The sequence below is a fragment of the Curcuma longa genome, chromosome 17 (genome assembly GCF_044706935.1).
Source record: "Curcuma longa cultivar G26 ecotype Majalengka, Jawa Barat chromosome 17, ITB_CL_G26_1.1, whole genome shotgun sequence".
Lineage (NCBI taxonomy): Eukaryota > Viridiplantae > Streptophyta > Magnoliopsida > Zingiberales > Zingiberaceae > Curcuma > Curcuma longa.
Window position 1 is genome coordinate 8,742,024 of NC_133877.1, and position 16,762 is coordinate 8,758,785.

Here is a 16,762-nt window from a genome sequence, read left to right on the forward strand (position 1 = left end):
CTTGATCGAAGTTTGCTAAGATCATTGGGCTCTTGTGTTGGTATTCAGGATCCATACAAAGGAAAACAAACTATACAGTGGAATAAAATAGTTGTACCTTTCCTTTGTAGATTGTGTAGATGATTGTACGTTACCTGAAGACCTCTTAATCTTCTGTCGTACTCCTCTCCTTTTCTTGGACGCTATGTGGGCAACGATCTTAGTCAGATAAACCACCAAGTCTTTTCTTCCTTTCTTTAGTTATCTTCCTTCTTCTCTTCTCCTTGCTACCGGTTTTAGCCAAGAAGAAAGCCACTGCCAGCACTAGCAACAGAGGAGGAGCCGACCCTAGAACAAGAGGAAGAGGAGAGTAGAAAGGGTGGGCGCCGACCTTAGCAAAGGGAAGAGGAGTCTAAAGGTTCTAAGGCGTTGGCCCTAGGAAGCAAGGGAATTGGATTTTGATTGCACCTTAGGCGCCCCCTCTCCTCTCCTCTTATTGCTTTGCTATCCAAGAAAATTTAGAAAAAATCTAACAAACTTTTCTTAATCAGATTTTGTTAGAAAAAATCTAATAAAACCTCTTGATAAGATTTTCTTAGTTTCTTAATAAATTTTCTTAACTAAATTTTGTTATTATCTTAACAAAATCTCTTAATTAAATTTCATTAATTTCTTAACAAAATCTCTTAATTAAATTTTATTATTTTCTTAACAAAATTTCTATGAAAAAATCATAACAAAATTTTATTTATGAAGAAATAGAATTCTTAACAGAATTTTATAACAGAAATTCTTAACAGAATTTTTTAACAGAAATCCTTAACAGAATTTTGTTGGTGCAATAGTTGCCCCAAGTGCATTTAGTTTCAATGTTTGGCTAAACTATGTTTGAAGTTAGGCAATTCTTGTTGATCTAACATGTGTGATGGCAAGTTTGCAGGAAAGTCCAAGCGTAGTCTTGGCAAAGGAAAAGTCCAAGGGTGGTCTTGGCAAAGGAAAAGTCCAAGGGTGGTCTTGGCAAAGGAAAAGTCCAAGGGTGGTCTTGGCAAGGAGAAGTCCAAGGGTGGTCTTGGCAAGGAGAAGTCCAAGGGTGGTCTTGGCAAGGAGAAGTCCAAGGGTAGTCTTGGCAAGGAAAAGTCCAAGGGTGGTCTTGGCAAAGACTTGACATGACAAAGCTGATGGGAAGCGTCTCAGGCTAGTGCAGGGAGGCATGAGGCTGTGGAGGTGTTTGAAGGCCAAGGTCTAGGTCAAGAGAAGCTGAAATGGGATTTTTCAGCTTCACCAGTCGACTGGCCCTGCCAGCAGTCGACTGCTCATAAATCAGATGCACACAGAAAGATCAGTCGAGCCAGAGGAAGACAGGAGTCGACTGGGCAGTCGACTGGTGTTATGGTGAGTCGACTGTTGCCAGTCGACTGGTCTTGGACAGTCGACTGCTATTTGAACGTTGCAGAAAAAATTGGCAAGCATTTAATGCGCTTTAATGCGAGATTTTGTTGCTGATTGAAGGCATCAGTCGACTGGCCCCGCCAGCAGTCGACTGATGTTGTAGAAATTATAAAGAAGCCTGCACGAGATGACAAGTTTTTCAAGAATTTTGCCATTCTTTCATTCTTTTGTGCTTCTTCTGAGAACTTGTTTGTTCTCCATTCTCTGCTTTCTTTCTCTCCTCACAAATACTATTTCATATCATTTTTGAGGAGATCTAGATTTTCTAAAGGTTTCTCCGCCTTCGAGGTTTTCGAGAAGGAGAAGATTCATAGTGCATCGACTGTGTGCGTGCGTGTGGATCCTTGGATTAGTCACCTCTGTGGAGGTGGATATTTTCTCCGCGTCCTCTTCTTCCTTTCTCCGAGCCCTTCTTGCCTCTTGGTGTTGTCTCCTTGTTTTGACAACAAAAACCATGAGATCTCCTCTTTAACATGTTCGGCCAGAGATGAAGAAGAAAGGAAACGACGACCAAAGAAAATAAAAACTCAAACCATCCCTTACCAATGAATTTCCTAGAGCCCTTGTCTTGTTATTTTTCCTTTGCTTGGTTGGGGCTACCGGCCACTTGTCCTTCTTGGAGGATTTCAGCCACAAGAAGAGGGGAAGGAGGAAAGGCTCCGGTCACAAAGTGAAGGAGAAGAGATGGAGAGAAAACCAAGGAGGCTAACCCTTACCAATCTCTTGCCTTGATCCTCTTCTCTTGTTTCTTCTTCTTGCTTGTATGGGCGCCGGCCACTTGAGGGTTCTTGGAGGTTTCGGTCACAAAAGGGAGAGGAGAGGGGGAGTTGGCGTGGGAAAGAATGAGAGGAGAGGGAGAGGGTTTAGTTATATATGTGGAGGGGGCCATGAGGTGGAAAATTTCCTTGTATTCCCCTCCTCGCATGGTATAGAATTCCCTCATTAAATCTTTCCTAATCCTCCCTCCTTCCCTTGGCCGACCACCCCTTCCTATTTCTCCTCTTGTTCGAATTTTAAACTCCCTTTCCCTCCAATAGTTTCGGCCATGTCCCCATAAGGAAATAAAAATCTGAGGGGAAAGGAAACTAGCCGAAGAAATTATTTAAACTTACCATTTAGGGAGAGTCTTTCCTTATTCTTTATTTATTCAAAATTTAAATTTTGAATTCCTTTTCCTTTCTTGAAGTTTCGGCCACTACTTGTATGTCAAGAGAAATCTTGATTGATTGGTTAGAATATCGTAGAGAGAAGTAATTATATACTGCCTTTTATAACCTCTCTTCTTTTATCTTTACATTTACATTTATTTCTTTATGTATCTCTAACAAGATAACTTGCTAGCACATTTGGTTAACTCATGCTTTTACTAGGCTTGCCATCCATGAGGTCCAGGGATCAATCCCCGGCTCCTCCATTAATTTTCTTTTATTTTACCTTTTTGCAAGCCCACATGAAATTAACCCATTAAATCATCAAGACACATATAGAAATTAAATTCCTTTGGAGCAATCATTCATTATCTTATTATCCAAGAATTATTTAAGGAAAATTACGGGTATTACATAGCTCTCCTGCTATCACCGGACACTCCGACAATACTACTGGTATCCTACCCTCTGTCACTAAGTACCCAATTAAGGACCTCTTCCTAGTAATCAATAATTGTTAGTTATCCCTCATGAGAATTTATTACAGCTTAAGAATTTCCTTAGAAAGTCTGGCTAAAAAGATTCACCTCTTGTCATAAGGCACGCTGGTCATACGATCCTAAGATTTCCTATAAACCATAATTCACTCCCATCCATATGAAATCAAGCCTTCAAAATATCAACAAATACACACGAGACACAATTCCATATAACAAAATATAAGCATGTTATAGAAGATAGCAAATATAAATCCATCGAATACAATCATCCGTTACATCTCAATTCCTTCTACATCCTAAAATCTAAGAGATCTAATCCATGACAGAGGAAATACAATTTGATAAGGAAGAGGAAGAATTCATCTTTGTTCCAAAATCAAAGAAAGAAAAGAAAAAAAAGACTTATCAATATGTGCGGTCTTCCTTGAATTGTGATCTCCTCGTCAGTGGTGGATGGAAATGGTGGAGTAGCCTCAGAAAGATGGATGTTATGGCGAATTCCCCCACAGAACGTGGTTACAGTGCCTCCTTGTTGTCCTTTAGCGGTCCCCCCAAAAAAGTGCCAAAAAGTTGCTTAAATAGGCTTCCAAGGGAGACATGGTCGTGCCTCGTGGCACGATCGAAAAGTTCGGAGTGACATGGCTGTGTCTCATGGCACGATCGAGAAGTTTGGAGCAAAATTTCCGCTGGAACGGTCATGTTTCGTGGAATGACATGGTCGTATTTTGCGGAACGACTGAAAAACTTGACACAAACTCCCTGCTGGCACGAACCAAAGAAGTTGTTGACTTGGAAAGGAGGTACAGTCGTGCCTGGTAGGCACGACCCAAAGAAGCTGTTGACCTGGAAAGGAGGCACAGTCGTGCCTAGTAGGCATGACCTGAGGATGTTGTGGCTCTGTTTCTAGGGCACGGTCGTGTCTAGAGAAGGAACTTCTCCGTATGGAAGGCACAGCCTCGTCTTGGCTTGTGTTATTCTTCCTTCATAATGCTTTGTTTCACACTAATTTCCATCCTATAAATGCAAAAGTATGAGAGCAGATCTCTAAACTAGGAAATAGAGAAAATGTACCTAGTGCATGAATAAAAGATACGATAAACATAGAGTATAAACATGAAAATATATAAAAATGTGCAATAAAAGTAGTGGAAATATATGCATACCCTACACATATCACACACCCAAACTTAAACTTTTGCTTGTCCTCAAGTAAAATATGCCTCTAGATTTAAGTAAAAACACATAGCAGCATCATAATTCATAACACATCAATCCAATCCTATCAAACCTTAACAATGATGAGCATGATACTCGAAATCATTAAGATAAGGCCTAAAAATAAGTTCTCCGTGCTTAGTGCAAAAAGTGGCCTTGGTCCATTCGGTATCAAAACCCTACTTAAAGTCAAGTCATCATGTTACCGTGTTCCTAAATATTCCCGGCCTTAGACACTTACCTACCACAGGCTAGGGTCATTCCTTCCATTGCTCATGTTGGGATGTATACCAGAGATCCCTCTTGGCTTGTCTCGATTCGCTTGAGCCTTCATTCAATTCGATGAGCTTTTCCCAAAGTTCCTTGGCCGAGTCGAATGGACAGACCTTGCTCATGTTGGGATGTATACCAGAATCCTAGCTGTGTAAATAAACATTCTGAAATAAAAATCATATTTGATCAATATTTTATAAGTATCCATTTAATCTATATTGTAGATAAACATGGTATGCGGAGTCACACATAGAAGACCATGTTATCAGTTCCTTATAGGTTATAAACAGTGTTTACAACCAAGATGGATTGGACAAACCATTGGAGTGGTTGAGTGTGTATTGACTATAGAATTACACTAGTACACTGAGTGTGTATTGAACAGGACCATCTGAGGATTGTTCGATTTATACTGACTATATAATCGAACTAAACCTCTGTTACTATAGATGTACATGCTCTTAATCCCGATATAATAACAAACACATGTGCTTAGTATGTACTTCTTTAATTCATCAATGGGTGAGATTTAGATCGATAGATCAATAGGCCCGATGAGTTGGGAAGTAGTATTATGTACATGGTGTGTTGTTGATTATAGAAAAAATATGTCCTATAATCTAGGTTGATGATATCCCCTTGAGGAGCTCATAAGGATTATCATGTAAACCCTGCAGGTGGACCTTGTCCGTATGATAATAAGGTTGAGTGGTACTACTCTTGGATTAGAAGTTGATTAAATTGAGTTGTTAGTAACTCATTTAATTGACAGACATACGATATCTTAAACACAGGGAGACTAATGTACTGATAGTATGAAGGAGCCCATATTGTAATATGGGATTGGTGCGGTAGTGCAATAATAACTCTCTAGTGGAATGAGTTATTATTGATGGACTTAAGCTATGTGTTCGGTAAAGAACATGGAAAGCTTAAACCCATCAGAAGACCAAAACCAATTCCTCCTCTAGGTCCCTACTGTAGCCTCTATAAATCCTCAAGTCCACCTTGGAAGAATTCATGAAGAAACCAGGCATTCGAACCCATACAAGACTGTGTAATCGATCAACTGATCGATTACACACCTTGGTAATCGATCAGCTGATCGATTACCAGGCCTCGTATAAGATCGACTGGTAATCGATCAGTTGATCGATTACCAGTGTTAATAAGGAAAAGTTAGGATGTTTAATCTACTCCCTGATCGATTAAGAGTCTCAGTTCAAATTGGAAACTTCTAAAATCTTGCCAAAATCTCTGAATTGATTGATTTAAATCATACCATGATTAGGAGTCAATCATACCATGTTTATGGCTCAAATTATACCATATTTATGGGATGGCTAGGCTATAAAAGAAGAGGTTTGCCAAGGGTTGAAAAACACACGAGATAAACTTTGGTGGCCGAGACTCTTGGTAGCCATCCTCTTCTTCCTCTTCTTTCTCACAACGACAAGGAAGCTTGCTAGCCATCAGAGAGGAGAATTCTGGTGGAGAAATTCTCGAAGGATCGTTGCCCACACAACGTTCGAGAAGAGGAGAGGAATACAGCAGAAGATCAAGAGGTTTTCGGGTACAAACTTCATCCGTCCGAAAAAGGTATAATTTAATGTTTGTGCATTAATTAAATTATGCTTTTCATATTGGATCCTGAAAACCAAACACAAGAGCCCAATGATCTAAACGAGTCGATCAAACTTCGTTTGATCGACTATGAGGGCAACTTGAGATCATTTCCGGAAAAATTTTTATTCTGCAAGAATCTACCGGAACAGTTTTTCAAGACTTTCCCATCAGCTCAGTTGCTCTTTTGAAAGCCCGCATTGCAAAGTGGTTGTGGCTTTTGCATTTGCTTGAGCCTTCTTGCATATATCCTTCGACCATTCCTTGGTAGGTAGAGATGTTCCGGATGCATCCTTGGGTTTTTCGAACTCATCTACAACACTAAACTAATTTTCAATGTTATTCATTAAATAGTATTCCATCCTACCTTTCCAATACGCGAAGTCGTTGCCATTGAAGTAGGGCGGTCGTGCGGTGTTGTATCCCCTTGAAACGCCATAAATGATTTCGGTTGAGCATTGGTTCTTACGAATGTAACCTGCTCTGATACCAATTGTTGGGACTGAGGCATTCGCTAGAGGGGGTGAATAGCGATTTTTCTAAACTTTCTTGTGAAATCATTATCGGAAGCAAAATAAAATACAGAAAAGAAAGAATAATCGCTAACCCGTTCGATTTACTTGGTATCCACCTCTACGAGGTGACTAATCCAAGGATCCACACACACCGAGCACCTTTCCACTATGAAAAATCTCTCCTTTTCAAAGAGCACTTTGAAGGCGGAAAAACCCTTACAAATCAATCTCTTCCTTTCACAAGATGTGTAGTAAAGTTTAAAGGAAGAGGAATATGAAAGACAAGTATTGGAGTTCGTGCAAGAATGAAAGAATGTGAACCGCACTTTCTCCAATCGTCAAACTGCATTTTTATAAGTTTTCTGACATCAGTCGACTGCTCCAAGGGTCAGTCGACTGATGGGCTTCAACAGCTATTTAATTTGTATTTAATCCGTCAATTGTCGCCCCAATAGTAGTCTGTCAGTCGACTGCTCCAGCGCTAGTCGACTGATGCCAGTCGACTGATCCACTCGACCAGACTTTCTATTGGTCATCAGTCGATTGAAACTATAGTCCAGCCGACTAATACTTCTGAGTTCACCGTGTGTGTGCTTCTGATCAACCATCAGTCGACGAGATCACAATGACAGTCGACTGACCAAGTTGAAACTCCCCTTTCAGCTTCTTCTTCAACTTTTAGTCTTGACGCAAACCTTCAAATGCCTTCCACAAGCCTCGTGCCCTTCCTTGCACTAGCTTGAGACGTTTCCCTCAGCTTCGTCGTGCTAAGTCTTCCTTTTCCAAAAGGTCGCGCCTCTAGGACTTCACATTTGCCAAGAGGTCACTCCTCCAGGACTTCACCTTTTCCCAGAGGCCACGCCTCTGGGACTTCACCATTTGCCAAGAGGTTGCACCTTCAGGACTTTACCTTTGCCAAGAGGTCGCACCTCTGGGACTTCACCATTTGCCAAGAGGCTGTGCCTCTGGGACTTCACCATTTGCCAAGTCTTCCAACTTGGACTTTTTGTGAACTCAATTCACACACGTTAGATCACCAACATTGCCTAACTTAAACTGATTTTAGCCAAACATTAAAATCTAATTCGCTTGGGGTAATATTGCACCAATACTTCCTGACCAGCCTAGTCTTCTGCTGCGACTCGATCCTTCCCAATCAGTCCAATCTTCTGCTGCGGCTTGGTCCTCCTAAACAACCCAGACTTCTGTTGCGGCGTGGTCCTCTAGATCAGCCCAGACTTTACCTGGTGCTTTGACTATACCAAGACTTCAGTGCCTAGCTTCCACTAGGACTTAGTCAAACCTGTGCTCCCTGCACACATAGATTAACATATCAGTCCAACATACACACTTAACTTGAACCTAGTTCCATTATCAAAACTTTCAAACTTGTTTGAAACCAACAAGTTTGAAAGTTTTGAAAATCCAAGTGATGTGCGTAGGATGTATACCTGTATTTATGCTTTATTTGCACATCTTTCTGGATTTATCGCTTAATTCTTGTGTACATTGCATCCCATATTCATGCATTTAGGCATATATCTTGCATTTCCTAGTTCGGAGATCTGCTCGTGCTTTTACATGTTTCAGGGTGGAAATTGGAGCGAAAACGGGCAAAACGGAGCATCATTGAAGATAAGGCAAGACAGGGCCGTGCCTCATAGGCACGGCCGTGTCTCAAGGACCTCCTGGCCGTGTTTCAATGGGCACGGGCGTGTGCCCAAACAGAAGATCAACAAGCCAGGGCCGTGCCTCACAGGCACGGGCCGTGCCAAAATCCCCTCAGCAGCAGCCAGAGGCCGTGTCTCAAAGACACACCCGTGCTTCAAAACAGAAACCAGCCAAGTCATGGCCGTGCCTCACAAGCACGGCCGTGTCTTCATCATGGAGCTAGCCACTGCTGTTGGCCGTGCCTTCCAGGCACGGCCGTGTGCCAGAACAGAAGAGTCCAAGCAGCAGGCCGTGCCTACAAAGCACGGCCGTGTCCAGCAAATCAGGAGAAGACAGTGTGTGGCCGTGCCTCCCAGGCACGGCCGTGCCATCAAACAGAAGGAAGACAAGTCTGGACCGTGCCTAATAGGCACGGCCGTGCCCCAGAACAGGTGCTTCACAGCTGCTGGCCGTGCCCCCAAGGCACGGCCGTGCCTTCTCCTTTGCCAGAAGCCAACACAAGGCCGTGCCTCCCAGGCACGGCCGTGTGCACGGGGGCGTGCTGCTTCCGAACCCTGCACTATAAATAGGTCTCTAATGGAGACCTAGGAAAGGGGGGAGACTTTGGAGAGCCACCGGAGTTGTTCTAGAGCCGCCGACGCCTATTTCGGAGAGAGATTCGACGATCCATCACCGATCCGACTGCTCCAGACCATCTTCATCCCATCTACGCAGAGATTTCACTCCGAGGAAGAAGATAAGTCTAGTTTCCTGCATTTCTTTGTATATCTTTGGGAACGAGATGTATTCTTTCTTTCCTTTGGATTGTATTCTCCACGCTATGGAGTAGATTTCCCTAGATTCTAGGATGTAGGATAAATCAGATGTAATGGATGATTGTATTTGGATTTGATTAATCTACCGTTTTCTATGATATAACTGTGCATTGTCTTGTGGATTTGTGCTTGTGCTTGATGATAACTTGTGTGTGTGTGAATCCATGAGGGTAGGAATTTACTATGAATTGGGGAATCATTAGGCCGTATACCGGGGCGCTCTGTAACAGGGGCAGACCTTGAACCGGGCGAGATTCCGAAGGGTTTCCTAATGCGTAGCTAAATTTCTATGAGGGATAGTTAGCGGTCATTCGTTATTGGGGAGAGATCTGTAAAAGGATATCCAGTGACAGGGGATAGGGTTCTTTTAGTATTCCGGGGCGCCTGAGTGACACGGGCAGACCTTGAACCGGGCTTCTAGAACCGTTGAGACTCGAGTTGGACTCAAGTCACACAAGCCAAATTCGAATTTGATTAAAAGGTTATCATGCATGAGATGCATGATCATTAAAAAGTTGCATGATCTTCCTTAAAAGAAGAGAAAGATTGTCATGCATGAGATGCATGATCTTCATTAAATGAGGAGAAAAGATCTTCATGCATGAGATGCATGGGAATTAATAAAGTATTAATTTCGTGATCACTGAAAGACAAGAAAACCCTTTATCCTTTATATCTCATGGTGGGATATAAAAAGGGGTGAGATGCTCTTGATGAAGGGGTTGTTGGATGCTCTTGCTCTTGCTCTTCCTCTCTTCTTCTTCCCTTGGCCGAACCCTACTTTGTGGCTAGCACCACAGTTCGGTTCTTCTCCATTTCAGTGTTCGTGTGGATACCGTAGAGGCGCGAACATACTGATCGTGCTGAGATCCGACGACCTTGAAGGCAAAGAGTTGCTGTCGGGATTGCGAAGGGCACGCATCGAAGGTAAACTCGATTCTAGTAGGTAGAATCGTCAAACGGGTATGTTTTTCGTATGGATCTTCTGGAGGGATCCTGTTTTCCGCTGCGTTATATGTGGTTTAATCGATTTTTCACGCATATAGATCCCTACACTTAAAACATATAATATGAAATTTAAATTTAAAATTTAAATTGTTACATTTTTCCCCCTCCATCTTTGTCGTCTTGCTCCCTTGGTGGTTAGTCCAATCAAGAGCACACCTGCTCTGATACCAATTGTAGGATCGATGTACGCGCTAGAGGGGGGGTGAATAGCGCTTGTCGCTTTTACAAAATTTGTTCGTTCGAATCTATCAAAACTCACAGCGGAATATTAGAACACAAAACACAAGGACCTGCGGATTTACTTGGTTCCTAACCCCCCAAGTGTCACAACCCGGGAGATAGCCGTCCGAAAAATTTCGGCAGCACCTCCCCAGTATCGCTGACAATTCCCTGTATACAAACACGAATATACATCGGCCACATGCGACCGAAAATATGGACTACCCGTCCCATCATACTCACACAAAGAACTCTACATACAAGGCCTACACGGCCACATGCGAATAAACTAACACATCCTATATTATAATAGATTACCCCGAGAAAGCCGAAAAACTATACATACGGAAATCCACATGAGATACAACCACGCAACGAAAAACCGCGACCAAAACCACCAATGTATATAATCTGTCTACACCATACTGAATGTAATGAATACTAATACAACCATATCGAACTACTATTAAAATGAATAACTTAAATCTACCAATTCTTTTGATGTGAGATGGCACAGCTGGCAGATCCCTGGCATCATCTGTAAGCTCCTACCTGGTACCTGGGAAGACAAAAAAATCACAGGGTCTAAAGAGGTGAGTACAAAACTCAGTGGGTAATATAGAAACTACTAGTGCATGAAGAGATAAATAAAGATACCAAGGATACATACCAAAGTTCAGCAAGATATCATAAATAACTCTACAGGTAGTAAGCACTAGAATAGTCTCATGTGTTGCATCATAGGAATGACATGTCAAACAAAATGCAACAATCAAGAATCAAACAGATAAGCAATCAAATGCAGGATCAGTACGGTCCAATACATATATATAACATGCACATGATATGCGTATGCATGAAGCAACTGCCCCACACGCTACAGCACTCGTGCAAGCATCTTAGACTGGGTATGGCCGGCATCGGGGGATCAGTACTCCGCGCCCTACAACAAAGTAGTCCGGTGATCCAAATCGAGGGATCAGTGCTCCGCGTCCGGTGATCCCATATCCTATGGCCGATATCTATCCTCTAATACTCTCCGAGTACCACCCCTAACCGGTGTCGGGATTAGATCATCGACTCGGCTGCGTACTGATGTGCATAGGATACATAACTGTTTATTACACTTTAATTGCACATCTTCATGCTTTTCATGCTTTATCTTGTGTATGTTACATCCCTTATCTGTGCATTTGGCATCGTATTCTTTATTTCCTGTTTCGGAGGACTGCTTGTGTGTTTGCGTGTTTCAGGATGGAAAACGGAGCAAAATAGGTGAAACGGAGCATTCATTTAAGATAAGGCAAGACAGAGCCGTGCCTCATAGGCATGGCTGTGTCTCATCACCTCCAAAGGTCGTGTTAACAGCACACGGGCGTGCCTCTACCCAGAGAACAATCTACTTTGAGCCGTGCCCCAGAGGCACGCCCGTGCCTTCTTCCTGAAGAATTCAGAACATGGTCGTGTCCCTCAAACACGGCCGTGTCCCCTACCAGAGCAGCAGCCAGTCTTGGATGTGCCTCACAGGCACGGTCGTGTCTCACACCAGAGCAGCCCCTGCCTTCGGCCGTGTCTCACAGACACGGTCGTGTGTCCTCCACAAAGCCATGCCAAGACATGGCCGTGTCCCTCAGACACGGCCATGTTTGCCAACAGAGAAGGGCCAGCTTCAGCCTGTGCCTCCCAAGCACGGGCGTGCCTCCCAGCCAAGTGAAGACTTGCTTTGGCCGTGCCTCATCCACTGCTGGGCGGCCACTTCAGGCCGTGTCTCCCAGACAAGGCCGTGTGACGGGGGCGTGCCTGGCTGGTTTTTAGGGTCTTTTGTGGGGGCCTATAAATAGACCCCCTTAAGGGCCTTAGAAAGGGGGGAGACCTGAAGAGAGCCACCGGAGTGCACTTGAGCCACCGACACCTCATTCCGGAGCTAGATTCGACGATCCGTTCATCCGCTTGGACACTCCATCACCTCTTCATTCCATCTTCGAGGGGATTGCAGTCCAGAGAAGAAGAACTTCATTGATAAGTCTTATTTCTCGATTTCTCTAGATTTCTTGGAATAGGATGTATTATTTCTACTCTTCTTTGTATTGTAACCTCCCCGATATGGAGTAGTCCTCCAGATTCTAGGATTAGGAAGAATCGAGGTTATTGGATGATTGTAAACTTATGATTTGATAATCTACCATGTTCTATGATGTTATTTGACAATTGCTTTGTGGATTTGTGCTCAATACTTGTTTGATGATATACTTGTGAATATTATAGATCTATAAGGGTAGAGATTATTCATTGTTTGAGGAATTCCTAGGATCGTACACCCGGGACGCCTCGTGACAGGAGGAGAGTCATAACCGGGCTTTCCGAAGAATTGTTTAAACCATGGATAAAATCTATGAGGGATAACTAACGGTTGCCTAGCGTTGGGGAGAGATCTCTATTGGGATACCCTATGATAGGGGGTAGGAATCTAGTAGTACTCTAGGACGCCTGTGTGACACAGAAGAGTCGTGAACCAGGCTATCTAGAATCATTTCAAACCAACCTAAGTAACATTAGAACACTAATGATTTATTCTGAGGAAACCTGACGAGGTCTAATTGGATAATTTGGTTAGAATTCCTACAATTGTGAAATAATTGAGGAATGATAGAGGATCCAAGTCAATCATTCGGTACCCCGAGGAATCCGAAGTCCTAGAGTCGCTTCCCATTCATTGTCACATTCGAATTCTATCTTCACATTAAGGTTTAGGAACTCTAGAACACTCCATTTCCCCCACATCAAACCAATTCCAACAATCTCTCCACTTTTATTGTGCCAGGATAGTAATTAATTCCACGGTCCCTGTGGATTCGATATCTTTATTACTTGACGACATTCCATATACTTGCGGAAGGCCTATTACGTACACTGCCATACAGCCATCGACTGCGTACACTGCCATACAGTCGCCATCAATATGATGGAAGTAGGGGTCATAACCACCTATATCAATATACTACTAAAGGTCAACTATAGACACGATAGACCCACATCATTGGGATTTACGATCGTTATCAGGCGTCATGATGAGATGTTCATTTCATAGTTATTAGCACCTACCAGGCTAATCAATAAGTGTAGGTATAGGTCATAATGATCTCAAGTATCATAAGAAAAGAACTATAACAATAATTATCACAATTGTCATAACCAGAGTAGAAGCACAATCAAGAATATTAATCCAAGGCCAACAGACATAAGGTCAACCAAGAGATAATCATGAGTACAACTAAAGTATCAAGGTAGCAAGGAACAGGAGTACGATAAGGCATAACATTAACAATGATAGAAAGTAACATGCACTGGGAAGGAACTGAACCTGTATTGACCAAACACAGGGATTACCCACCTGATTGACGAATCGTCACAATAAACCCTAATAAAAATCCTCCGTGTCTCGCAGGATCGCTAGATCAAAGTCCTGAAATTTATAACATATAACACCCACTAAGTACAACAGTATATTAAATTCTTCAATAGGTTAAATCCTAGCCGAACCCCCGGTTAACCTAACCACCAATCTAATCAGCTTAAACCTATTAACCCAAATGTTAAACTAATCTCATGTTAACTCCATTATTTCCAGCGAATGAAATTAAGTTGATTAAATCAATTATTAACTACATATTAATACATTAACCGACTCTTAAGTATCTAATTAAATTAATTATATTAACCAATACATAAGATTTAACCTTATTCCTTCTACCCTATCTAGCATATACACTCACACACAGAGGGAGACCATACTTAGTATGTTTACTTAGAGAGAATACCCAACCGAATGAGTGAAAGATCGTTCTGATCTAACACTTGGTCCATGTTTAAATTCTCTAGATCAAGTTTACTCTAGTGACCATACTGTCATACTAAACTAGGCAAATTCTATAACAATCTAATGTGTGATTGATCGTTAGTTGATAATCTTTCCAATGTTATACTTTAATTTCCTTGTGAAATTATGAAAAGAACACGATCCATTCATGCCAATTTATCCTATCGAAACTTCACAGAACTACAAGTCCAAGAATCTATAAGGATCAAGCTACTTACCTCAGCTAGAACCGCCCCCTTCTTGTTGCCCTAGACCCTGTTCAGTCCCGGTGTTCACCGATCCATCAGGGGCGGCGGTGGAGAAGAAGAAGAAGACGTGGCTGGAGAAGGGGATGGAAGGCGGCGTCAGTGCTGGTTCGAGTAGGCAAAGGCCGGCGGCTCTTGCAGAGGGCTCCGACACTCTTCACGCGGCGGCGGCGAGCAGTGCAGCGGCAGCGGCGCGGAGGAAGTTGCGAAGGGAAAAGGTGGCTAGGGTTTTCCTCCTGTTCCCACCCTCGCTCGGCTTCTTATAGCCCTCTTGCTCGAGGTCTTCGCCGACAATTTCGGGCGCGAGCGGCGGCGTCTGCCTGTTCCGCCTGATTCGGGCGCGACCGTTGCGAGGAAGACGGAGCGCAACACTTGGTTCCGCTCCGGTCGCGTTGTCAAGCCGGAAGGGAAAGAAAGAGGCTCGGTTCACTTGAACCAGGTTCAAACTTAAGTACTGTAGCAAACCATCTTTGGTTTTGGTTCGCTTGGTTTGGTGACCAAACGACCTCCAATTTAACTCAAACTAGTTTCGTTGGATTCATCTTCACAATACGAATCTTTTCATCCCATTTATTTATCAAAACCTCTTTTATTACGAACCAAATCAAGTTGATTCAGTTTGGTTCAATCTTGGTTCGCTCGGTCTACTAACCAATTGACCTCTGATTTGATCCAAACTAGTTTCGTTTGATTCGTCTCCACAAGACGAATTTTCTCATCCATTTGGTTCGACAAAACTCTCTTCCATCATGAACCCACTCAAACCGGTCCAATTAAAACTTAGTCTTTACTTGGTACTTTCTAACCCTAAAATTTCTAGGATATTACACCAGAGTTAGTACATCCAAGGCCTATGTACGGGAGGCGCCCGTCCACTAGTGGTCTCCTTTCCGAAGTTGTTCGGAGGCGGAGAAACCCGTCTTACAGTCCAAAAGTAAAAACAAAGATAATAACTTTAAAGTAAGACAGAGTAAATAAAAAGAACTAAACTCGCCGTTCCGGAAGTCCTGAGCGCCGCGCACTCCTCCTGGATCTTCCCCGGTAGCAAGCGTCTGGCCCCGTTCGCGTTTAGAAGCACCTCTAGTTGAGTAGGGAGGTTAATTGGCTTGAATGAATTGTTTCTGCACGCTGACATCCTTTTATACTGCTCCTGAGTCGACTCAGATGCCTATCTGGGTCGACTCCAGCTTGCGTGGCAGATAGAACTTCATCCTGCTCGTTATCTGCTGTCCGAGTCGACTCAAGTGCCCTTCTAAGTCAACTCAAGTGCCCTTCTGAGTCAACTCCAGCTAGAATCTGAGTCGACTCCAGAAATCTTTTTTGTAGATCTCTGAAAGGGCTTCGCAACGACATCTAACCGTGCCTTGTTTCAAATTCTGAGTCAAAAGTTATGACCCGTTAAAGTTGACCCTGCATTATGGTTCCTGCAAAATAAGCATGAAAACAACCAAGCCAACCTAGCTTTACCTTGTGGGTCTAACTTCGGATTTTTACCAAAATCTTGGATTAGTCTGACGTCTCCTGTTCCACTCTAAGAACGCGCCCCTACCCACTCCACTCAGGAGAATTTATGCCAACCAAGTCCTCCAGACTTGTTGGACTTGTGCTCGGCTCTGTCCTAGCCCCCCAGGATTTTTGCTGTGGTTCGGTTCTCTCTAACCAACCCAGACTTCTGCTGTGACTCGGTCACCCAGACCAGCCCAGACTTCTGCTGCGACTCGGTCACCTAGACCAGCCCAGACTTCTGCTGCGACTCGGTCACCTAGACCAGCCCAAACTTCACCTGGTGCACTTGACTCTGCCAAGACTTCCGCCTGATCCTCCAAATAAGGACTTCCCTTTGCCTAGCCTACAACTAGGACTTTCCCTTGCCCAGCTTCACTCACCAGGACTTCCCTTGCCCGATCGCTCATATCAGGACTTCCACTGCCTAGTCTAACCGACTAGGTCTTTTCGCTCACTTCCACACATCCAAACATCAAGTTCTGTTTGGATCACCCCTTGGTCAAACTGACCAGACTTAGGTATATTGTCAAACATCGAAATTCTAGGCAAGATCTTAGTGCACCTTGCACCAACACACGCTTTTTCAATTTTCGTAAAATATTCGAATTGTGCGGAAGAGTAATTAAACAGAAATACAGCGGAAAAGTAAAGTGACACAAAAAGAGACTCGGTTGTTTTTACTTGGTTCACAGCGCAACGCTGCTACTCCAAGGCCCACG